Source organism: Plectropomus leopardus, chromosome 18 (genome assembly GCF_026936395.1).
Source record: "Plectropomus leopardus strain MGB_pleo_1.0 chromosome 18, ASM2693639v1, whole genome shotgun sequence".
Classification (NCBI taxonomy): domain Eukaryota; kingdom Metazoa; phylum Chordata; class Actinopteri; order Perciformes; family Serranidae; genus Plectropomus; species Plectropomus leopardus.
Window position 1 is genome coordinate 15,938,929 of NC_142193.1, and position 25,988 is coordinate 15,964,916.

General features: G+C 44.5%; 1 protein-coding gene across 1 annotated transcript in view; it reads right to left on the reverse strand.

Annotated features, from left to right (window-relative positions):
* Positions 1-25,745, reverse strand: part of adgrl1a (adhesion G protein-coupled receptor L1a) — a 119,300-nt gene extending 93,555 nt beyond the window's left edge. The window contains exon 1 of the mRNA XM_088091051.1: positions 24,924-25,745. The gene's annotated coding sequence lies outside the window, so the exon portion shown is untranslated. The remainder of the gene's footprint in view (positions 1-24,923) is intronic.
* Between the last annotated feature and the right edge of the window lie 243 nt (positions 25,746-25,988).

Consider the following 25,988-nt stretch of genomic DNA (forward strand, 5'->3'; position numbering starts at 1 on the left):
CCTTCCTCCTCTCAATCTGTCTTTACCTTTTATATGTCTTGTCAATTGATTTTAAAGCGCCCCTTTTTGAAGATTATGGCCCTTTAAAATCTAAGTGCCCTTGTTTAACTTAGCTTAAACGACTCTCCCTCTTTGCTTCGTGGGTTAGGCCCCATTTCAACATTTCTGAGCACTGTCCTGGGAGACATAAAGCGAATGAGAAAGCAAGGGCATTCAAAGAGAGAAAGAGAGAAAGAGAGAGAGAGAGAGAGAGAGAGAGAGAGAGAGAGAGCGAGAAAGAGAGAGAGAGAGAGAGAGTTTGCTGTGCTATGTGTCAGTCTCCGAGTGTACCAAGGCTTTTACGCATGTATCTACTTTCATTCACTGTCTCTGTTCGGCTACGTGAAGCAATAAGTAGCCCTTAAGTGCAGGCATTCTCTTTTAAATACACTACAAATGGACGTTAGCTTCTACTTGAGCCTTGAGAGGCACTCCTGAAGCTTTCCTGATTGAGGCATGAAACAGGAGCACTCCTCTATTCCCTCCCCTTCCTGCATTCCCAAAGGGATGCCTGCAGCGTGCCTCTCTAAAGATACCCCTGGCACACACATTCGCACCAAACGCAGTTCCCCGAGGACAGCTGCAGGCACACTGCAGTGTCCGTCCGTACTACCAGACCTCTACTCCATTTTCGGTGACTCGCGGAGCTGCACGAAACAATCTCATCACTGTTGTTGCTTATTTCAGTCCCTGCAAAATCCTCCTCAGGATCGCTCTTCTCTGTTGTTTCAATATCTTGTGTTTTCTTTATGCACTTTAGTCTCACTCTCTCCCCCCTTTCCTGTTGTATCGGCAGGCTGATCAAACACTTGCATCTGCAGCTTTTGCAATCCCCCCAGAAGCAAGAGAGAGAGCTGCACAACCCTCTTATAAGCCCAAAGGAAACAGAAGCACAACATTTGGCAGCAGGACAAACCCCCTGCTGCACCTGTGCCCGTTCAGGCAGATCAGTATTTAGCTGGGGCCGCCTGCTGCCCTGGGGACAATGAGAGGGGATGGACGGATGGACCGAGGATTTGAGAGGAGGACTTGGACACCGTTCTGCGCCCTGTGTGCCAGCGTTACGGGTCGAGTGGACCAAATGTCTACTCACTGGCACTAACACACAGCTGTTTGGTGATCTGCCTTTGGGCCAACCCCCTACACACACACACATGTGAAGAGGAACACATTTATCATCATGTCCAACACTGCCATATCCTCTTTTTCTCTAGAATATAATAGAAGAAAGGGAGAAAAGGAGGGTGTCTAAGGAGGGATGGGATTTGAGTTATGGCCACAGTTAACAAGCGCTTGCGATTCACAGACAGTGTTTGATTTGATATAGTTTAAACCAGGAAGTAACAGATTAGACAGTGCAACTCCCACAATGTGCTCTGCAACTGTACCTCCACTTACACCGCCTTGCTTTGCATTTCAGTGCACGCTGGCAGGGCTTCAGACCCGTCTCACGCTCCCTCCCCAAGGTCGTCATTACAACAGAGCAAGCTTCGCTCTAAATTCAAAGAGAAACCGTTCCTCTCGGTGCCAAACACTCCCTCACCCCTCCTTGCTAATATTTAAGAAAGCTGTTGATCACACCTGTTCCCGCTCCATCCTTGGATGTGGGAATTACGATGAAGGGAATGGTACTGAATGTGTTATCTGCTTAGGAGCTGTGACGCTGCGTTTCTATGGCAACACTCCACCCGGTGTTACAGTCACTTTGCTGTCTTTTCTCTCACTGCCAGCTATTCTCTGAGACAGTCTGAGCCTTATAAAAAAAGAGGGCCAACAGAAGTGGACTCAGGGAAGGGGAGCGGGGAAAAGAGGGCAGGCTCAAGTCTCCCATGCATGCACCTCATATTGTTTTGTATATTTCCCCCTAATGCTTTCGTTCTCTCTCTCAACTTAGCTATTAAGGCTAACATGAAGAATTTGGGGATGCGCTGCTCAATAACCATGTTTAGAGCTTATTATTCACAAAGGAAGATTTAATTCATGAATCCATTCTCCTATTGACTAAGAGCTATGTTTACCTAATTATGCGCAAAACAGTAATTCATCAGAGCGCCGTCGGTTTGTGCCTATGTTTCCTCTTGAATAAACGAGCACAGGAGCCTGTGGTGAGGCAGTTACACCCTCCCCTGGGAGCCCGATGTCCTGCAGGGACGTGGATCTGCATGGTGACAAACTGTTGTTCCGATCGATACGGGCCATTATCGATCATTCACTGATGATCAATGTCTCCTCCTTGTCTGCATCATTATTGCAACGCGTGACATTAATGAGCCCTGGTGCTCTCATTATCCCAGCCTATATATACTCTCACTCTCTCACACCTTGTATTTTGCAGTCACACATACTCTAAGCTCTCAGGCACACTGAGGGAGCCGCAATACCTTATGTGTCATTTTCTTAATTAGATCATGACATGCGAGAAATCACACACGTACACACGCACACACACGTCTGTGTGTACACACAAAAGGCTGAAATCTTGCTGTGGAGTCTGTAGCAGGATGATAGCCTGGACCTCAGTCCACACAGGGGAGAGATGGAAAGTGAGAGCAGCAGAAGGAAAGGCGAGATGAGAGGAGAGGCTAGAGAATTAAAGACCAGTGGAGATGTCCACTAGCCATATCACTCTCTCCGTCTTTCCCTCTGGCTCTGAAGCGAAGAGAGAGGAAGGAGAAAATGTTGGAGTGAGTGAGAGTCAGGGGCGAGAGACTGACCGATCTCCGAGGCTGCAAAGGGCTAAGGGGGGAGTGGGCGCGCAGTAAAAAAGGCAACGCCGGGCACAGACAACCACCTTGCCAACTCCTCTCCTCTTCTAACTCCACCACTGCATACAAACGCACAGGCAGACATACCGAGGGTGTAAAACAGATGGAGACATGAGGAGAAAAGACGAGAGAGACAGCAACGCAGAGGGGTGCCTGATGGGAAAAGACAAAGAGGAGGGGAGGGATGAGGAGGGAGATCGAGCACATAAAAGAGTTGTAATTTGCCTAACGAAAGAAGAGAGTGACAGATAGTAGAAAATGTTGGTGGGAGGAGAAAATGAAGGGCTACGGGGAGCATTTTGACGGGTTAGAAAAGGTTGAAGAAGAAACAGAGTGCAGATGAAAATGGGAGAAGGTCAGAGATGCAAATGTGGGAGGAGACCGAGAAAAAAAAGTGTGTGAGAGCTGTTGGGCTTGGGAGCAAACTCAAAAGGACATAACCAGGGGGATAAAAGATGGCAGCGTGGAATGAAAGGGGGGGGCGATGGAGATGGAGGAGGGCCGGGGTGGGGAGGGTAGTCTTTAATCAAAATGTTTTTCAATTAATTTTACAATTAGGGCGCTGCTCGTTAGCTTTGGCACACACAAGAGATGACATTGCTAGCAGTGCTATGCGTGTCATTAATATAATGATGACAGATTGGCGCTCCTGTGGGACTGCCTCTGCTCCGTGACAGCTGGGCCCTCCAAACAACGTCACCTGACCAGCATGACATCACCTAACCCCATTCAACATGGCTGCCAGCGGTGCAAGAGACCAGTGCACAACAGTTACTGCACACCCACTTGGCTCTGCCGGAAAGGGCAATGACACAGACAGAGAAGCTGCTCCTTTGCTCCCACCATCCCTCCCCGCGTCATTCATACAAGGACGTACGAACAAACAAGCAGAGGAAGGAAATAAACTCTTGTCCACCTTTTTTACAAAAAAAATGCCCAGGGTGCACTTGTGTTAAGGTATCGTACTGTATATCGTCTCACAGACAATCAATCACTTGAGGAGCAGAGCACGCGCACACACACATCCACATACCACACACTCTGCTGGAGCCTGACTCTCTTATACACTGTTGTCATGGCAACCCCATTAAGGGAGGACACTCAGGCTGCAACTCTGGTGAAATCAGCCTGTCTCTCTTCTACCTCTCCCTCTCTTTCTTCCGCACACACACACACACACACACACACACACACACACACACACAGACACAGACACGCAGACACACACACCTTCCTTTTCTTCCACTGCCAGCCATTTCTATTTGTCTCCCTCCATTACTTTCTCTTCCTCGCCCATTGTCCTTCTCCTCCTATCCTTGCATCACCCTTGGCGCACCTCTCTGCCCGTCTCTCTCCATTACCGTGCTACCTTTTCATCTTCTCACCTCCCGCCTCCCATTTCCTAGGTGAACGTAAATATGTCATCTTGCTCCTCAAACCCTCATCGTGTTTATATCCTTGACTTTTTGTTTGGTCTCCACCCACGCGTTCTGAGGACCTCGCTGTCTGTCTCTCTCTCCACCTTTCTTGCCCTCTCTGTCTTCCATCCATCCGTAGAGACACAGAATACATTTGTGATTGCACCTCTCTTCTTGTGCCCTCTCCAATTAAAGGGGAGATTTACAGGGGGAATCAGTCAGAGGGCAGCCTTGGAGGACAGCTTTAATAAGGGCTCCGTGCTGCACCACTCTCTTTTTCATGCTCTTTCTGCCTCTCTCGTACCAAGATGGCTTGCCATTTAGCAGGTGCGAGGACAGGAGACGGGAGAAACAGGTTACATGATAACCTTCCCTGACAGGAACATTAAACAGTGGCCCCGGCCCTTTAAAAGCCAGCCAAGCAACAATGATCAATGCCAATTTGCAGGTGCCCCAATGCAGTTAAAATAATCACATAAAAGCAAGCTCTCAAACTTAACTGCAAAGCCAGACATTATTCAAGCTCATGCCTCGAGACTCAGCTGCCACATTAGTTCCAGCAGCCATCCCATCCATCTTGTAGCATGCTAGCAGTTGGTGGGCCCCGCCGTATAGCTTCACAACTTCATGATATTGATGGCTAGCCTTAACAAATAACGGCCTGTTGTTTAGAAACCGTGCCCGTTCAGATGAAATTGCTATAGAAACCGTCCTCCCATGCTTTCGTACTTATCGCTGTTAGTGCTCGTCCCTATGGGCCACCTGTTTGCAGCAAGCAAGAGCATCAAGCCTCAGCCCTCACCCATCCTGATCCACTCCAACCCACTTGATGAGCTAGATAACACAGCATGGTGGAGAGCACATACAGGATGCCCCCCCAGAGAAATAATCTGGAGATACAACGAGTGAATGCGGAGGATAAGCAGCGGGGCCCGGGGCTAGCAGGCGGCCTGCATGATGAGAAGGAGAATAAAAAAGAGAAGGACAGAGATGGAGAGGGAAATTTGGGATAACATAGGGAGTAAGTAAAGGAAGGGGATGTGGCTGAATGAAAGGGAGATTGAGAGGGAAGGGTAGAAGAAGTGGGGGGTAGTCTTCATTAAAAGGAGGCAGAGAGTAGAGAGAAAAGGATGGGAGTGAGTAGGTGGTAGGATGTGAGAGTGGAGAGGAAGGGAGGAGCAGGCATTAGAGGGAGACGGAGGCATCTGCTGCTACTCCACATGGATGTTTATCCAGCCTGTAGCTTCCTGGGAGACACGTAGTAGAAGTTATCTCCCCAGAAGCCGCTTTTCACATCGCTCCGTGGGCCTGCGTGTCTGTGTGTGCAGAGACGTCCAGATACATTTCGGTGCTTAATAGTCTTTGCATGTATTACGCGCTGGCCCAGTATGTGCGCCTGTGGTGTGCCTGTCTAAGTATAGTGTTGGTGTCTCTTTTGCATGTGTGCTAGTTTGCTCTTCCCCAGCTCCGGCTGGGTTTCAGTGTAGTGGAAGGCAGCACGACCCCTTTAGCGCACTGGTGGTTGTGCTCAGCCCTGGGTGGGGTGGAGGGGCTGGATGTGGATGGCAGCAAAGAGAAATGATGAGTGTTTATATTTAGCTCCATGCACAATCAGTTGGGAGGGAAGAGTGAAGATTCAAAGCCCTGCTTAATACTTATAGCACTGTTAATACACACTGACCACAGAGTAGTTGACTTGGAGCACAGAAACCATGTTCAGGCTAACAGCAGCAACGGCCTGAGAATTGCCTCTCAAAATGGAGAGGCTGCAACACGGAGCAGAGAGCTTCGTGTTGCAGCGTGGCTGTTATGAATATTTGAAGCAGCCATATCGCTAGGCTCCTGGTTGTTGCTCGAGGGGGGAAACATGGGCGCGGGCAGAGAGCGGTTGGCAGTGCAGAGAGGCCTGGATGGAGTGGGGGGGCAGTGGCGGAGGCAACGGCCCATCCTGAGGCTGGCAGCAGGCGGCTCAGTGAATGAAAGCAGGGCAGGTCATGTGTGGGTGGGGAGGCGGGACTCTCCTGCTGCTGAGACAGATGCCACGGTTGTTAGGCTTAATTTCTTCTGCCAAGCACCACCCAGCACTGGCCAAAAACAAACTCAAATGCTTGTGGCCACTCGTGTGTGTGTGTCTGTTTGTGTCTGTGTGTGTGTCAATAGAAAGAAAGAAAGAGCACTGTTTGATTTGGTATCAGGCTCTACCAGGAGCACACACAAGCGGAGCAGTAATCGTTTACTGCTCAATCCCGTCCACCTTCCATCTCCTTCTCTGTTCTCTGAGTGTCTTTCTCAGTCCTATCTCCATTTCTCACCATCCATCTTCCTGACTCTTTCTAGTCTGTCTATCTCCCTCTCTCTCCATCTTTACTCCATCTTTCCCTCTGCAGCAGAGCCGGCTCCCACTGCAGTGAAAAGGCGGGGAGAGGGTGTGGGGGCACAGAGAGAGAAAGAGAAGTGAGAGATGAAGAAAGAGCAGTGTGGTATTTGGCTCAGTGTTGCATTATTGGCTCTGGTTGATCTGATCTGAGCAGATTACAGGAATACAATACTCACAAATCACCGTTCTCTTGAGCCTCACACCCTGTCCCTCGCACGCAAACACTGGCTCCCTCCCTCCCACACATACACACACACACAAACCCCTGAGCCTGCACCCACACCTGTGGCCTGTCTAGCCATCCTGTAGTCACTGCTCTTTATATCCAACATTACATACTACGGCAACACTTGAGCGCACACGTCATTCACCACGCCGCTGCCTTCCCTGACAAGAGGCATCATCCATGCAGCAAGACATAATTACCTCTCAACTAATAATTAGTAAAATTAATACAGTAGCAAAAAAAGACAGATTCTAGAAGCTGAATGCATTCCAATTTACCCCCATAATGTGTTCATTATAACCGAACACTCATTTCTTCTCCTCCACACGCTCTGTTGCTTTTTCTTTCTCCTCACTCCTCTCTTGACTTCTCTCAGCCCAGCTGGGTTGGAGACTGTTGGAGTGGGGGTGGGGGGCGGGGCAGCAGCCTGTGCCAAGGCCATTGCGACATGTTTTGACTCTTTAGTTAGACATTAATTCAAGTATTGATCATGTTTGTGTTAAGAGCGAGGAGAAAGGGAGAGCGGGGAAGTCAGAAAAACCCCAAACGGAATTCATCAGAAACAACAGCCACCATTTCCATTCAGGAGGCAAAAATACTGCGCATACACACACACACACAAACACATACGCACACACTGACACACTCCTTGGCTCCCAAGGACGAACACATCATAGGTATACTTATACACCTATACAGATGACAGATTCAAGGCATCACAGCAGCCTCAAAACCAAGCTCCCACCGCATCTTACTGACACACAACCAGCACTACATTCATTTCATCTGCAGCACAGCAGGTCTTTGGATACCGATCCATAAGCATTGATTTATACTTCGACAGCACTTATTCATTTATCTATTTACTTGTTCATTCGCTTATACATGTCCCATCAAAGGAGTGCCATCTGCCGAGGCTGGTGTTTTGTGATTGACTTGTTGGACACAAAAATAAGAGCAAAGTTTGGTATCGATTGTTATGGAAAATTGTGGTGCAGCTGTGTATTTTTCCATTAATCAAAAGCAAAATCTCCTGCTGTATTATGGACCGCAGCATTGACGTCTAACAATCTGAGTTGTCGATGTTGGACTTTTCTTGAATAAAACTGCAGTACAATTACGTTACAATGCGTTACATTGCAAAAAACTGTTGCACATGTGGATCACGTTACAAATGTTACACCTGCCATTGTGCATTATACAACAGTAATCTCTCTCTCTCTCTTTCACACACACACACACACGCACGCACTCACACACACACACACATTACACAATGGTGAAAGCACTACCAAAGCGCGTCATGGTGTCTGGGTGGTAGACAGGCTTCGGAGACAACAACGGTGAAAATTAAATTCCATTTAAGGCTAATCCCATTTCCAACCTCTGCTGAGTCTCACTGCTATTGTGACAGTCAAGGAAATCTGTCTCAATTGTTCTATTGCGGGAATTGATGGTGAAACACGATACAGAATAAATAATGGAGCTTGATCACCAAGAGACAGGCCTTGAAGGAGACTACGACAGGGTCAGACAAGCATGCTGCAGCCAAGGGTGGAGGTGAGGGCAAGAGACGGAGACGTGTGGGACAAGAAGGCGAAGAAGACAGGCGAGCAGAAAAAGTGAAAGGCTGGGAGAGAGGAGAGGGGACGGTAAAAAATGTGCGTGCATTTATGCCACGCTAATTCTCTTGACATTTCACGGGCAGTATTGTTTTGCTGCTGACAGCGACGAGGTGAGTGGAGGGGGGGACACAGGCTGCGGGACAGACAATAGCCTCATCCCAAACGTCTCTACATCGACGCAGCATCAGTGTCACACACATAAACAAATGTATACACACCCTTCTTGGCGTTGAAAGTGAATTGGCCATTGGCATCCCAAGGGAAAGAGAGTAAGAATAAATTATCTCGCAGCTCTCGAGTAACAGCTCCTCTCTAATCGAGCACTGGCATCGCTTAGTGTTCCTCTCCCTACGAGAGTAAATATACTCATCTATTACACGAAACAAAATGGTTCCCAGTAACAGCGTGCCAAGGAGGTTGGGATTATTATTTAATAGAGTGAAATGTGAACTAAAAATACAAACTTTAATTGTGACACTCTGATGATGTCAAAAGGCGAGGATAGCGGAGCCTCCCTGTGAAGTAAGACACAGAGCAACAGATTCCACTCGCTATAATTACACAGCACATGAAACGAGGTGTTCAAATGTAGCTGCATTTATGTGCCAAAGAGACTGGAGAGATGCTCATCTCCCGTGCTCATCTAGAATGATGTCGAAACGACAGGAGACTGACACATAGAGATAGATGTGCAAACACCATCCACCTACTTTCCAAATTTGCATTCATTTCACATCCAACTCGAAATTCACATCCAATTTTACAGTCGGTTCACGTCCAAGCTGGCACTCAAATTTAGCCACTTGTGCATGCAGCCTGTACGCGCGGGTCAGTGTGGTTAAAGCTGACACTTTCTGTCAACACACCCATCACTAACCCCCATTACTCGCTCACTTAGTCTCTTCCATTGCGCCTCACTCATTCATTCGCCCGGCGCGCGCTAACGTGAGCCGGCGCCCCCGCAATCTGCACACAAACACACACAGTCATCACCCACTTGTTTGTTCAGCAATTTGTTCGTTTGCTCAGGCCGTCACTTGATCACAATATTCTCACCCACTCATTCGACATTCGTTCATTGTCCCCGGCCACTTGTGCCCTCATCTGGTCCCCCGATCTCTGCCACCACTCCTCAGTCACATGCTCGCTCTCACCGTCACCCACTCCTTCTCAGCCATTGTTCCCAATCACACACTTTCTCTCTCTCCCTATATCTGTCACATGCTGCTCATCCCAGCCTGTCCTTTCCCTTCATTAACCCCCTGGATGGCACAGTCCCTCACCTCACCTTACTGTTCATCCTCCATAACTCTCTCCAGCTAAGACTGCTGTCTCCCTCTCTGTATAGATTGCCTACACCCATTCCAATAAAAGATTTAAGAGCTCCTTTAAGTGCTAATCAGGTTGTCATCCGTGCAGCCAAAATCAGAGGCTTGATAAATAAAGGCTTGTCTCTGTTGGCTAGCGGCTCCCTGTGTTTAAATAGGTGACACCGGAGTGCATTCTGAGCACACCGGATCGATGCCAGAACCCCTGGGGTCCCCTGAAACGGTGAACAGAGACAAAGCTTAGCGCTCGATAATAATGCAGGGATAGGCAGCTTGCTCCCTATTTTCCGAGGAACTCTCCCCGGGCTTGTCCTCCACTCCCCTCGCTCTTTTTTCCCTCTCTTTCTCTCATCACGACAGGCCTTTTCAACTCGCCAGTTGGCAGAATTGCATAAACATAGAGACTGGAAACCTTTATTTTCGTGCATTGCACAGAAGGTTAAGCTGTTGCGCTGGGGGGAAGTGCATTAAAAAATACCAACAGACACAACAAGCACTCCTATCTTCAATCCCCAACCAGCACACACTCTGCTGTCCAATCATCCCATCACATCCCACTACAGCCAATTTACCGCTATGCCCAATCTCTCCTCTGCAGTCAAACTGTTTGCCATCACCCCAAATAGCATATAACCAGCCATCTCAGTCACCTGCTGTGCCATATCACCAAAACTCCTGCCCTTGTCCAAAATATCCAGCACAGAGCCTGGCTCCACAGATGCACTATCACTGACCCAACGGTACTACAACACGATGCTCCTCATTAACTCTCCTCAGGCCCCCGCCTCATCTCACCTTGCGTCCACTCACATTCCCTCCCATGAAAGCTCTACACCCTGCGATGGCAATATAAAAGGTCCACCTCTCCCTCGGTGGTTCTTTTCCCTCACTTTGATTTTCTGTCCATCAAGGGGGCGTGGATTAGCGGTCTCTTGTTTATCTGCTCGTCAGTTTTATCTATCTATCACTAAGCCATCCGCTGTGCTGCAGCGGCCTCAGCACTGCATTAATCCCCTATCAGCCAGCCAGCCATCCATCACCCCGCTGTCTATCACGTCAGATCCATCATCCGCCCATCTGTCTCACACTGCCCATGCTCGGAGATGATCTCCTCGGAAAGCCCCACCGGCGACTCACAGAGGGTGGAGGGGGGGACAGCGGGGCAGGAGGAAATTAGAGGGAAATGCAAAAAAAAAAAAAAAGAAGAAGACAGGGGTGAGGGAGGGAAGATTATACCCTGCCCTTCCTCCCCTCTCCCTCTCTCAGCCTGCATCCTGCTGAAAGCCTTCTCTTCATGTCACTACATGCTTATTAGATGTTGTGTTTGTTTCCTTGTAATTTGTTTGTTTTTCCTCGCCTGCTAATTCTAGCCAGTGGGAGAAGCGCCAGTAGAGGCAGAGATAGCTGTTGGGGACGGGGGTCATAAATCCCATAAAACCCTGATGTAGTGAGAAACCCTGGCCCCTCCTTCCACAGCACGTTGGAAGCAAGGAAGGGATATTGTCTAAAGCTTCCAGCTTTAAAACGGCTCAATATCTGGGTTCATCAGGGGTCATTTGTATTTCCATCCATATCTGCTACCATCGGAAGGTGAGTGAGGAGGGGGGCACGAGCAGGAGAGAAGGTTAGTGTAGGGCAAATGTTAGCACACTTGCAGAGGAAGGGGAGTCCACGCCGATGCATGTAAGTCCAAGGTGCAGGGGCAAGAGAGTGTAAACAGGCACATATTAGAAGGACCAGTGAGCACATAGATATTTAGGTCCGTACACTGCAAACGGTAGGTGAGCAAACAGGTATGTATGTGGGCTGAAGCACCGTAATTATTTAGACTAGTTGACAAATAGAGCTTGCGAGGGCAGAATAAATTGTTTAGAGGCTAACAGAAAGAGTACAGAAAAAGAGGTTAATGTAGCTACTTTCACACTGTTGGCACAGAGAGAAAACAACCAAGTTTATGGAGAGAGGAAGCTTAATATGCAGCCGAGCAGCTCCACAGAGACCAAAAGTAGCATATCTGTGTGAAACAGTTCGTTTAAATAATACACACTGTAACCTGTTTACTGTGAATAACCACCTTAAGGTGATTGTGTGATTATGATTTTGCAGTAACTCGATTTGCTCGGTGGCCAGTGTTTACATGATTTGTTTGATGCGAAGTCGCCCTGCAAAGCATCTTTTTAGCACCACAAATAAAACACAGGGAATATGTGTCTCTTTTTTTATTATGATGATGAATTCACAGAACCCCTCTACACAGGCTCCACCGCATGCAGAGTTAGTTGTAACATGAAAGCCACTTTGCTGTCGCCCCAAATTTTCCTTTGTTTCTCTTTGTTTTACATCGCTAGCCATGGAGTGTTTTTTTTTTTTTTTTTTTAAAAGAAGCACCACTTTGCGTTGAGTCAAAACAGAAAGAAATCAGAATGGAGGTGTCTGCCAGAGTACAGCAAAAAGATTGATTTTGGGGTCAGACAACTGAGTTATCCTTTCTTCAGCTCATGCTTTAATTCAACTAAGGTAATCCAGTTAACATGTTTACATGACAGCTGCAATCATTCGAGTACAGCCTGAATCTGGTTATAATGAAGTTACTGGCATTCATGTAACCTCTGTGAGTGTAAAGTAGTTCTGTACTTTAAAGGACATTATATGAAAATGCTGCATAGTACTGAAGGCTAATGATTCCTTTTTAAAGCAAGTAAGGAATTTTAGGCATCAACAATCACAACCACACTGAGAATATAAAACATAACGAATTACCATCTATGACATTTCTTACAAAATAGAAGTACATCCCCTTCCCTATACCAACTTGTTAAGCCAAGGATCATTCCTTGAATATCTCCAGACATTCATTATATACTGTACACTGAAATATACTGCACAGCAGAAATGCCAGTAGAATAAAGAGTGCTGCCCTTTGCATTTATTTGAACTTGTATGGTAATAATGACCTGAGCTTCGCTCCTCGTCACACGATTAAATAAACGCATGGAGTATGAGTTAAATTGTCTGCTGTATTTAATGACATGGCTGTGTTTACCCTCCTGTAACAAGCTACTATGCACTCGCTGGATCCACAATAGCTAGGTCTACAATTACATAGCATACAGTCCTAGGATGCTATAGGAGAATGAGTAGACATTGAAGGACATTGAGGTGTTTGCCTTGGTCATTTGATCAGTACAAAAGAAAACTGTTGTTATGGTGACAACACACGTCAATGGACCGTAAAGTGTGTCACACTCACAAGTTTGAGAACTCTGTTTTGGCCCATTTTCCTTCTTAAACAGAAACATACAGCCGTACACCAATCCTCTCTTTTAACCGAACTGACACTCATTGTTAGATCATTGTTAAATGCACTTCATTCAAACTCGTCAGAAACTAAATAAAACTCACCCAAACCCATCTTAGTCTTGGTAGTCATCTAGTTAGTCCTTGCACTGTTCCAACAATGACCGACTCCACTTTGGTCAAAATAAACCCTTAATTTAGAGTAAGATGTGAAAACATGCTGATCTGCATGCTGTTTATCCCTGCAGTCTCTGCATCTCAGCTGTCCGCTGAACAGCGGCTCTCTCTCGTTCTTCGGAGGCCGTTACCATTTCAGTTTACATGTTTCAGCAAATGCGAAATTAATGGCAACAAAAGAAACAGGAAAATCACAGTGACGGTAATATTTTGAAAGTGACAGATGGCTTATTGAAAACATACTACAAAACTCATTTGGTAGTTACTACAAAACCTCTCCTCGCCGCATGCTTGTTTATTTATACAGAAGTTTTCCCACTATAATGATTGCAATGGCAGTATTACACATAAATATGGCTTCCAACCTCTGACCTCCTGCGACCTTGATTTAAATGGGAATATCAAGCCAATTTTTGTAGTGGCCAAACAGTGTAATAACACCGTCAAGGGACACCCTGCAGCCCAAAAACATCTTTTCATTGAAACATTGATTTACAAAGCGAAACAGATATCTGTAAATCAGTGGATACTTTTTTTTTTTGAGCGTCACAACCGTCATGAAATGACTCACTTACTATCAAAACTTGATCCATTCAGTCCAATAACATTGAAAAAATCTAGAAGAGCCACACAATCAAATAATTCGATGCCCATTCAAGTTAGCTGAGCACTAAACCAGAAGTTAGTCAAGCTGCAAATAAAAGTAAAGGCACTCAAAGTTTTTAGTTGGCTGCACAGTGTGAAAGTAATGCCAATCATTCCCAGATCATCATGGTCATTTTATATACGACAGTTGAACCATTCAGCTTCATGCATCAATGAGCAAGTATCATAGGAATGAACAGGGCCCTGCATTTAACACTGTATGCAGTTCTCCTCACTAAGGATGCATGAGAATATCGGCACGTCATCGGTATCTGTAGATATTGGCTTTAAAAGGAAATATCAAATTGGCCAACATGCTAATTTTGCTTTGTTGCTTTGTTTGTTAATTGACAAATTCAACCCTAAGTTGAAGTATTGTTCTTGTTTTGCACAATGAATGACTATTACATACACTGAAAAGCATTGGAGTATGCATAATATGATGTTACTACCACTGCAGACTTGATGATCATTAAAATTAGGTGAGGAAAAAAGATATATCAAATGAGCTGTAATATATCACCATATTGGGAAAAAAAACAATATAGTGTAACCCTACCCTTAATACATCCACAGAACATCTGTTCTGCTCTTGTCTACTTCTATACTGTAGACTTACATGCTGAGTCTCAGACTGTCGCCATTTTCTTCGCTGATGATCTCTCAAATCCAGTCAACTGTTTTTACCCCTCTGTACTAAAACATCCTTGTAGGATTGCAGCTTGGACTGTACAGGGTCTTGTGAAAAGTACTAGCTCTATAAAAGCCTGCCGCCAAACGACAGCTGAGATTCTCTCCTGTGTAATATCAACAGCGGCGGTCCTCCATTACACATGGAATAGGAGGAATGAGATGTGTGAAGCTTGTGCTTTTACCCATAATGAGCCTAAACAAACATCTTCAAACAAATGTTCTTCTTCCACATGCAGCTGAATCAGATGAGACAGCTGTCAGAAAGCATCCATATCCATCCTGAGTTAGCTCTAATTGGAGAACTACTCTCCCTCCTCTGGCCCTATTCGACAGATACTGCTCAATCACCACACACCGGTGCTGAGCACTGCTCCAGCTCCACAATATACAGCCTGCAATTACAGCCGTTACTGTTGTTATACAATCATACCTCACACATCTAAGAAGGGTACTCATACATGCATTTATTGTACTCGTGTGTGCGGCGTCTGTTCACATGCGCATTAATGCTGAATGAGCATGTGCTGAGCCTGCATATGATGCGTCATTCTATAACATACACCAGCAGCGTGCTTTTGCATGTACGGGAAAGAAAAGGTATAAATAGTAAATAGCTGCTCCAATACACGGTTGAAACCTGCAGTCTATAACAGACGCAATTACCAGCGCTGCAAATATACTGTGAGAGAGGGAGAGACACACAAACACAAACACTCGCCCAGCCTCATAAACACATACCTACATTATTTTGTACACACTGAATTAATCAGCCCTTAGACAAATAGCTGAATAAATACTGTGGATAACCAGATCAATATTGTACACTCAATTCATCTGAGTTCACAGAGATGTCAAATTCTGCATAGTTCCATAGCACACTGATTAAACTGGCACCGCATTAATTCAGTAAATCAATAAAACCAATCTTTCAAATAAATCAAGTCGCATGGACGGCTTGAGCCAATTGGAGGGCAAGAACACATTAAAATTCCCTTGCTACAACTGCATATCTGTGTCATGCAGGCAGCACACTGATTTGCTATGTGGATTCCACAATTTGTGGAATGAAAATGATTAATCCATGAAACAATAACCAGGGTGCCAAGAAGGCACATGGTAATTCTATAATGATCAAAGACTCAATTAAATCCTTTTCCATTCTGTTCCCTAAATGCCTCATGTCTGTGGCTGCAAAGCAAATATGTGTGTGTGTGCGTGCGTCTGTGTGTGCCTTTGTTGGTCAGTTTATGATGTGTACGAGTGTCTTTTTTGTGGCGTCTCAGGGCTGTGAGGTGGCCAGAGGTTAAGTTGTGGTCTGGCAAGTGTCTTTTGTGGTCAGATGACGTATGACATGTGGGTCATGTTCATACTCTAATAGCTCTAAAGGATGAGAGCACAAGTGGTACGATAGTAATCGCTATTGGATTATAAGCATATTCATATCCTAACAGACAAGCCAGCATATTTTATAAGAAATATGTCCTTCACCATCCGCCATGTAGCTTTTCCTGATGCCCATCATTCTGACTTAAAAAACAAAACAAAAAACCACTACCCATTTTTTGTCCCAAATTAAAGTAGCAAAGCATTCAGTTGCTAAAAATTGCTGCATTGCACAGTTTGTAGAATCACACGAACAAAAAAAAACTTCATATAACCTGGGAAGATTCGCTGAGCATGCATGGTCATTTTTAGCAGCATCTTACTTCACAGTAATTCTGCTAAATCCACACCTGGATGCTTGTGGTAGACCAGCGTGCAGCTTCATTAGAAAACACAGGGCTCTTTCGCCTTAATGGCACGGGACATTAAAACCTAAATCTTATTTTTGCAAGGAAAAAGTCTGACACTTGAATTCACCTCTGCCGCCTGTGTCTCCAGAGCTCATCAGCACTGCAATGGGGTTAGAGTAAGGCCGCGGTCTGGCCTGAAGCACAGGGTTTATTTACCTTATACTTAGTAGTTTGAACTCGAAGGAAGGTCCAAAATATCCCCACTATAACTGGACAACCAAGAAATCTTACCAGTATTGGAAGATATTATAGGTCAAAAACAATGTACCTAAGAGTGATATTCTAGGGCATATGGACAAATATACCTATGTGATGTAACCTGTTGCAAAAAAATATAGGGTCACACCACAATGATGGGTGCTCAGCCAGTAGTCCTTTTTAAAAAAGAGATTACTGCCATAAAGAATATCGGCCATTACGTCAGCTTTACTTTTTTACACTGAACCAATATCGCTAGTATAATGTTTGATCTTAGATAGCATACCAAAGTTGCGGAAAACAAAAGGAGTGAAGTGTAACACAGCAGCATCTGCTTCTTATGTCACAGACATCAATTTGGCTCTGTTACTCGGCTCCGTGTTTGTACATTTTATACAGAATGGCGATGTGAAAAAACGGTGCAACAATCCTGGATTGAAAAAGGCTCTAAAAAGGGGTCACTTATTGTATAATTTTCGAATGTAAAGTAGTCAGAAGAAGCTTAAAATGGCCAAAACATCTGAATTTGCTGTAAATAAAGGATGCAATTTGAAAAGAAATAAGGCTCTTATAGCTGCTCTACTCATTTTTTTGGAACAACAATGGATGACATGACTTCAGTCTAATGTGAAAGGTGTTGCTAGCAGTCACAGTGACCTGACTCTGCAGCTGTTACCACCTCTAACGTCAGTAACATAGCATGCAGCAGTGAAGTGTGGCCTGCAGCAAGCTGCCATGCAGTAGCTATGGAAAGCAGCAGCTGCTGCTCCACTCTGCATGTAAGTCCAAAACTAAAAGTTGGGGATAGTTTAATTTTTAGCAGCGTACTGCAGCCAGAGAGTACTTACTGCCTGTGACACATTGACCTGCGTTACAAAGAACTGCTTCCTGACACATGAACACGCCTCCTGGCCTTGTTGCAGTGAGCCACACTTTTCAACTGCTTGATGTGTCTTCGATGTAAGTAGGGTTTTGGCATCTTTCAGCTCTTTTTTTGTTTGTTTGTTTTGGCCCTCAACTTAACTTTTTTTGTTCAGTCTCATTGCTCTCATCAACCTTGTGTTCAGACAGAGCAAGTGTCTGGTTATTAAATTCAGTTTCAGTTCAAACCATTATTTCCCTGGGGGAAATTTGCATAGGCACATAGAGTAGGGAACACAGTATAGGAAAATAAATACATGTAAAAATGCAATGAGGATGTACGTATTATATTATAAAAGGCAGATTATGTGAAAAAGCTTCTATATATCAGCTACACGCTACCCTCTCAGCGCACCAACAACGGATAGAAAAAGTAGTCGCTAGGAGATAATTAAGATTTACGACTACTTAAAGATGTTTCATATATTTAGCTTAGGAGATGGTGGTGACCAAAAACAGAGCTAAAAGAGAGGTAATATCTAAATTAAATGTGTCAAATGGCCAGAAATAAATGTCTTCAAACAAACAATATTACTTTGTGTCTGGATGTGTAAATAACCAGCATGTTCACCATATCGACTTTATGAGGTGATATTATATCAATGTTGTGTTTAAAGCTTGATTCACTGCCCCCAAGTGGCTGGGAAAATAGCAAGGTTTGAATTGATTTTTTTTAAAATTGCTCTATAACACCAGTTAATGTTGTTCATAACCCACTAACTTCATCTCCCCAACCAAATATTGAGAATCTGAACCAGCGTTTGTCTCATCACAAACCTCTGTCTTATTAAACTCTGACGATATGCAGCACACTGATTAACTCAGCACAATTACAGCTTGAACACAGAGACTAACATTATAAAACCAGTGTTGTAGTGGACTGATTAAAAAAGCAGCAGAAAGGTTAATACGCAGTTGTGCTCATTCATTTTTCTGCACAGTGTCAGAGAGGTGAACCTATGATACCACAAGTGTGGGTAGTATTTTCCTGTGGTTTGTGTCCATATGTGCAGAGGAGCAGAGGGCATGAGGATTGGAGAGGAGCGGCACAGGGCAGTCTCAGGTGAGACATGCATAGTCCCAACATAATTATAATCCTTAATTAATCCACTCCGGATGCGCTCGCTCTCTTTCTCTCTCTCTCTCTCTCTCTCTCCTGAAGTTCATTGCTCTAGGTGTTTATGGACTTTTTCCATCATAGTGCACCTCCCCCCTTTCTGTCTCATCTGGCATCTGCCTACTGTATGTATAATGCTCTGGGTGTTTTTGCAGCTGTTTATGAATATACGTGCCCTTTCACACCTCTGTGCTGGAGCCTCAACTCCCTTACCCCCCCTCCTCCCCTACCTCCTCTCTCTCTTTTCTCTACCTGCTCCTCTCCATCTCCCATATTGTCTGCCGGGCAAACAAACAGCTTCTCCTGGTCCCGTGTTGTTTCTCGGTGTTGCCTCTTCTCACAGCTCACAGCATGGACACACACACAAGGACAGTGCCGCACAAACACAAACACCAGTCCAACACCAGATAGTCCAGGGGGAGTGCTGCTGACACAAATAAGAACCCACCAGAGCCGTCCTCTGTGGAATGACTCAGGTGAGCCACTTGGTGAACATCACTGCTTGTGAGGGGCCAGACAGCCAGACACACACAAGCACACACATACGGAGTTCCTGTTTATACACACGTCTCTTCTGATTCTGCTGCCTGACTGAACGTGTTGATAGCTTAGACGATGTTGAGTAGCTCCTGTATTAGTCAGTGAGTGTGAGGGGTCAGTGGCAGAAAGCGAGAAGTGGATCGTGTAAACGGAGGTGTAATGAAGGAACACCGGAGGCCTGTAGCAGCTGACGAAGGGCCTGTACATGGCATTAAGCTGGAGGTAATGAGGACAAAGGTGTCAGTATTGACGCTGGTGAAGTGAGAGCGCCAGGTGTGAGAAGGAGCGGCGACTACTCCTGCCATTACCACTCAGCATCCCGCTCTGCCCCGCTCTGGCTGAGCCAATTAGAGGGGCTCATCCGCCACTCCGGTCTGCACCCTCCGTCAAGCTATCAGAAAAACATAAGGATTGATTGGACAAGCTATTAGGTCAATTGATCCCTGTTTCCTTTCATCTGTGTGCTCCTCCTTTTTCAGATGGACAGATTGGACGTGGAGAGCTACTCCAATTACCTGAGGACAAGGGTTTAACGAAGATGTCCTGATGGACCTTCTCTCCATCTTTTTGTGCGAGGCTTTCTCTCTAAGTCTCTCCTTTTCACTCTTCAGTGATTTTAGTTTCTGTGTCAATTTAGCACTCAATTTGTGTCAAAAGATAACCTAATCCTGCAGAAATAAAGTTCTTCTTTGCCAGCGCATATGAATCTCTTAGTTTGCTTCCTCTATCTTTAATAGCATATATCATATATTTCCCTGAATGCACATGTGGTTTGCTTACAGGTGCAGAGGGATCAGCATCCATCTCCATGTTAAAAGCACCTTTGCCATTATACACCTTTGGCAGGAGCTGCCACGACTAATTTCCTAAAATGGCAGACAACAAGCAGGGCAAAATAATATTGATTTTTCATGATTGTTCTCAAGTGCCTTCAAAATTGTATCTTGGAGCAGGGCCTTGAAAAAAACATTATAATACTTATTAAGAAATGAAAACTGACAAACAGGGAGCGAGGTGATAACTGGTATTGGAGGTTGTTTTAAACAACATGAATAGGAAAATCAGGCTTGGCTCAAAAGGGCAATCACAGCCAACCATTACAAACAGTGGTTAGAATTTGTCAAAACTGCAGTGACACACTTTTCCAAACGCCAATTCAGAGTCTCCTTCCCTCCTGAAAAATCTGTGTAAAACCAAATGAATGACTGGTGAGGCTGATTGGTCACATTGATTGAGCATCGCTGAGTCTTTTCACTGCTGTACACCAAGTCGTCTCTCAGTCGATAGACACAACCCAAATACACCAAGCAGGCACTCAATCCAATGTGTTGCTACATGGGCCCATCCAGCTAATTTAACACCCACTCCATTTATGAAAAAGAGTCCTCATCGATTTTTTCTGTTCATGTGCTCTTGTTGCTCCTGCTCATTTTCGCCATGCCGGCGCCTACATGTGCTAAAACCTGGCAGCAACTGAATTGAATTAGTGTGTGGTAGGGTTCCTATAAGATTGGCTTCTCCTAGCCCACACCCTGGTCTTTCTCCAGATGTAGCAGCGACCACAGTGTCCGGAGCTGTTACAGAGTGCAGCGTGCAAGGCCACATTCACACAACTGCACAAAGGCCACAAGCTTCAAAATGGACCCACACTGCCCATCGCTTTGGCACCTCGGCACCGCAGCAAAGACTATTTCTGCTTAGTGCTTATTACGTACCTCTCCCCTCCTGCTCTTCACCCTATTCTATTTTCTTCCCCTCGCCTTATCCCTCTCTTTCCGATCCATTATTGCATGTTCATGTCCCCAAAATGTAATCTAGCATTTAAGCGGAAAACAGCCAACACATTACGAAAAGCCTTAGAAAACATAATAGGGTATTTTTGATTGCAATAATTAGTCCAACAACAGCTGTTTAAAACCATTTCCAGCGTGATTTGTCGGCAGGGGTGAAACACTGGACCACAATAACTGCCATTATAATCATAATAGCTTTTCCTGTCAGGACAAGCCTTATCAGGCTGGTGACAACCACAGAGCTGCCACTGCCAGGTGAACAGTGCTGCCTACGAAGGGAAACAGTGAGAAAAAGCTACCTGGCACTACACAATAAACCGTTTCTAGGTCAGTCCAGTGAAAAAGTGCCCTACAGAGACACAGCATTTTGACACAACTGTAAAGGGCATAAAAGGAAATGCATGCATGCTAGCAGTGCTGCATCCATCACTGGATACCTCCACCCTAATTAGATGGAATAGGCTGAAGAGAGCTCACTGATCAGCCATTAAAATGAAATAGATAATTTGAATCTCCAACTCATTCTGATAATAGCATCAACCAATGCGTATCCATTTTGTTTGGAAATGTCAGAAAATATGTAATGATGGTGTGGCAAATGCAGTTCCAAAATTGTTGTAGAAAAGGTCACAGCTCATAGCCCAGTTATCAACATGATTTTGAGGGTAATGTCAAAATGACGATTTGAAAAAAATAAAATAAAATAAAGGTCAAAAATTGACATCCAGATACAATTCAATCTTGCAAATGGTTCTTTTTGAATGGATTATAATTGCAAATAATCTTCAGAGTTACGATGAATCAATATGGGTGATGAACGTGATTATTCAAAATAAATTCCCCAGCAAAATGAAGCATGAGAAGCCGGAGACCGGCAGAGAAGCTTGGAAGGCTTGTAGTTCTAATCGGATATCATATCTGGGAGGCTTTCATCATCAAAAGGCCACGATGAGATTAAGTTTATCATGAGAATATACTGCCGTGCCAGCGTACAAGTCATCTGTTCTGTACTGGCACTAAAGGTTGTCCAATCATTCCCTCCTGGAGGCTGAACAAGCTTACAGTGGCAGCATGTGTGTACAGTAAGTAACAGTGGAAGTGTGGGCAAGCATGTGTGTGTGTGACTACATCAGCAAACATCTGGATATGCTGAATATACGGGGGCGCAAAGCTTTAAACTTCACATCAAAATCTGAAAAATGATTTGATCTGTACTATAAACATACAGCAGAAAGGATCAATGCTTTCGCTGAGTCAAGAGCTGACAAGCTTAAAATCTACTCGTCCAAAATTCCTCACAAGATGAACAAAAAAGAAACATGATGGGGAAAGAGAATCCAAAGGTATTTTGGTGCCGTGGAGTTGTATCTCAGTGTAAGCAGGTTGATATTCGTTAACTGTCCCTTTTACATTCTGTGCTAAAACTGCAGAGTGTTTTTGCCCGAATGGACATTGTTGTGTAGAAGAATTTTCGCAAGACCTGACCTTCAGTTGTCTGAAAGGCTGCTTTAATTAGTAGATTATTGTACCAACTCCTCATTTTGTTATCTATAATGGTTTTGTGTATACTTTTTGGGGGATAAATCAAAACTGATAAGGCAACAATAGTAGCTACAGTTTAATCGGTAGTGCAGACGGGCGACAAAATTACAAAACAATGTTAATCTCAAAATAGAAAATAAAATTGAATCGTGAATTTGGCAAATTCTTACTGTAAATAATCTGTTTTTCTCTGACTTCTGAATGATGTTATTTGTTACCTCGAAGCCCAATACAACTGTCGAATAATATGCTGCCTCTACAAACTATGCTCATTTTCATTTCACACCATGCTATGCGCGGAAAAAAAAAAGTCCTTCACAGGTTAAGGACAAATATCCATGCAGTGTCAAAATCAACAATCCTTTATTGACATGTAGCATTCGATATGTGTCCCCTTGCTGTAATTAATGACAATGCTGATGTGTGATACCAACAGCTTTCAATGTCCTATAAAATCCAATGAGTGTTATTCTTCAAACCAGCACACATGCAATACATGTAACTGTCCCGAGGGTGAGAGACATCATAGGTCATTTTTTGAAATTCATAGCAGTGCTGTGTCTTTCTGCTTATTTTCTATTAACATATTCATTTAGTCAGCCTTGTCAAAGAGCTATAGGGGGTACATACATATTGCATAAGGGAGAGAGTATCAAAAATGCAACATAAGAGTACTCACTTTGGAGAGCACTGTTTTTCTTATTCACAGAAACTGTGTGTGTGCATGTGTGTGCATACACTCATACTGTATATGAAAGCATGACTCACGTGCACTGAACACACTTTTTTTTTAAACTAAATGCATTTGACACATCAGGATAATTCAGTTACTCTGTGCATGGAGCGCTAGCCAGGTTCTGTATACAGTTAAATCCTATGGTCGTCAAATCCTGACCATGCTATTGCAGAGCTTCTCAAACCACTGAACTCACACTGAAATAAATCTAATTATGATTAGCGACTTATTAAAAGTCTGACGATCATTAATGCCATGCTAATGTATGACTATTATTCACCCATTGAAAGCCGAGAATAATTTTTCTGATGGTGATGTGACACACAGACAAGGGGGAAATAAATCCCTCTGTCTTCCCGGGGAGAGTGTTTGGCAGTAAACCAATTCCAAGTCTGGCTTCTTGAATGCCCAGATAACGCAATCAGACAGTTGCAATATTGCTGTTTTACCACCTGAAGAATTTGAATTTCATTCAGCCCCTTCAGAATAGTAGACATGCCAATTTTTCCCCAAGAATTGGCAGGACAAACACAATGCACCCCGGTGAAATGAGGAAAAGGCTTACGAGCAGAAAATAACTGTTTTCTGGGTCTTTCTTGTCTGCCTCCTCAGGTTCAATTTTATCATAATAACGTGCAAAGAAAAAAAGGTTTAATTTCTTCCATCACAATGCAGGCTGTTGATGCCTTTTTATTACATGTTTTATTATTAAATTGGGAATTAGTTCAGAATAGTAACAATAAAAGGGCCCCTCAGTTTTCATCCTATGAACCCCTAAATATTACGGGGTCACTTTTGATCATATTTGGATAGATGGGCGGATTTTTTCTGCAGTTTTATTCTGTGGCAAGGTGATACATGCATTATTTAAGACATTAGGGTTCCTTTACGTTCTTTAATTTGAGGGAAATTAAACTACGACTCATTATGTTGGGGACACCCTGGAAGATTCCTCAATGACTCCTGGGGCTCCCCAGACCCCTGTGAGAGCAGCTGGCCTATAAGGTAATGATTTGATGAGGTGCAGGATTAATGGTGTAGTCTGGGACATGGGGGATTGGGCAGAGGAGTTCACTTTAAGGCTGTGCACTTCGCTCTGATGCATTTATTCCTCTCATAGTCAACAAGGTACTTAATTTATTTCTCTCTTGGAAGGAACTCAAATAAAATAACCAACATCCCAGGACGTCTCTCTTCCGTATTTTCTTTTTGGGTGAATAATTCGTCTAGAAAAAGAATTTGCTCATCACTTGCATTTGCTATTTACTAGCCTCATAATCTGCCTTTTTGCCTACCTCTGACAAAATTTCTACCACCACTTTGCTTTTATGGGACAAGAAAACAGCCCTGCTCCCATACTCCATGGATTGATCAAAATTGCCAAAATCTTTTAGTGTGCAGGCCACGGTGCAATGCACAGGCCCACAAACATGTCCTGCTCTCAAATCGGACTCATTTAGAGCATCACGCATTTTAAATATGAAGCGACTACTGTTGACGCACCGTAAACACGAACTCCGGACCTGTCAAAGCATAAAATATTAATAAATAAATCGGCTTACACGCGTGAACACCTCACGCAGTCTGATACTGGAAGCCTGGGTGGTGCACACATTACATGCTATTATTGTCGTTGCACTAGTGTCACATGTGTTACGAACATATAACATGAAGACTATGCTTCGGGTCCTACCTTGATTCCTCCAAGCTCCTTTTCCTTGATTGCTCAGTGTGTCTCATTCATTCTCGCTTCCCTCCTCACTTGCCTCCTTCTCCTTCTCTCCCCCTCTGGTTATCACTCGGTTTCTCCTCTCTGGTCCCGTCTTCGTGCGGATGCATAAGAATTAAAAATTAATAGCCTGCTATCTTAAAGACAAACCGACGAAAAACGGGAGAGGGGGGATAAAAAAAATCCCACCCTACTAAAAAAAAAAAAAAAAAAAAAATACGATAAGGTTATTGGCGAAAATCCTCACGGACAGAGCAGATTCTCACGAAAATGCGCCCGTGCGGGCATCAAAATAAATAACAGCGACGACACCATTGTCCTGCTTAACAACAGTGATGACATGCGAGTTACTATAACGGTTCAGCGATGCTTAAAACGCCAAACTGAGGTGGAATATTTACACAATTGAAGTTGTAAATCGTGCTGTCCGTCCGTCGCTGGTTAGATGGTGAGCATGTGAGGAAATGTGCCACCGTCGCAAAACGTCTGCGTTACACAAATCTTGGATGTCTGGTCTTCTCACAAGACGCTTCTTCTCCTTTTTTAAACTCTTCGCCTTCATGTGCCGTAGTCTCAGAATAAAAGGGGAAAAAAGCTCTAAAATCAGCCGTAGAAATTCGGATAGTCTACACAGGCCATCTGCGGTGATCTTGTGCGTCTTGACGCACCGAGCGGATCACTCGTCTATAGTTTCCCTCTTCGTCGGCAGGCAGCGCACACTCTCATCAGGACCATTCACACGGTATTTTCAGCCACACTGCAGCTCTGCATCAGGCCTATTACAACCTAGCGCATTCATCATCGCCTTTCACATACAGTTTGGTTGCCTAAAGACAGTTTTTATAACCAACCCAGACTTAAAGCAGGAAAAATGTGCCACTTCTGCCCGCCCACTAGTTAAATTGCTTCCTCTGTATAACATTTCCTTCTGTCTTTTTTTTTTAAGTTTACTAACTCACGTGGTTTCCCAAGGTGGGGTTCAGGAACCATGAGACGTCCCTGAAATGGTCAGCTGTGGTTGTTCTGCAC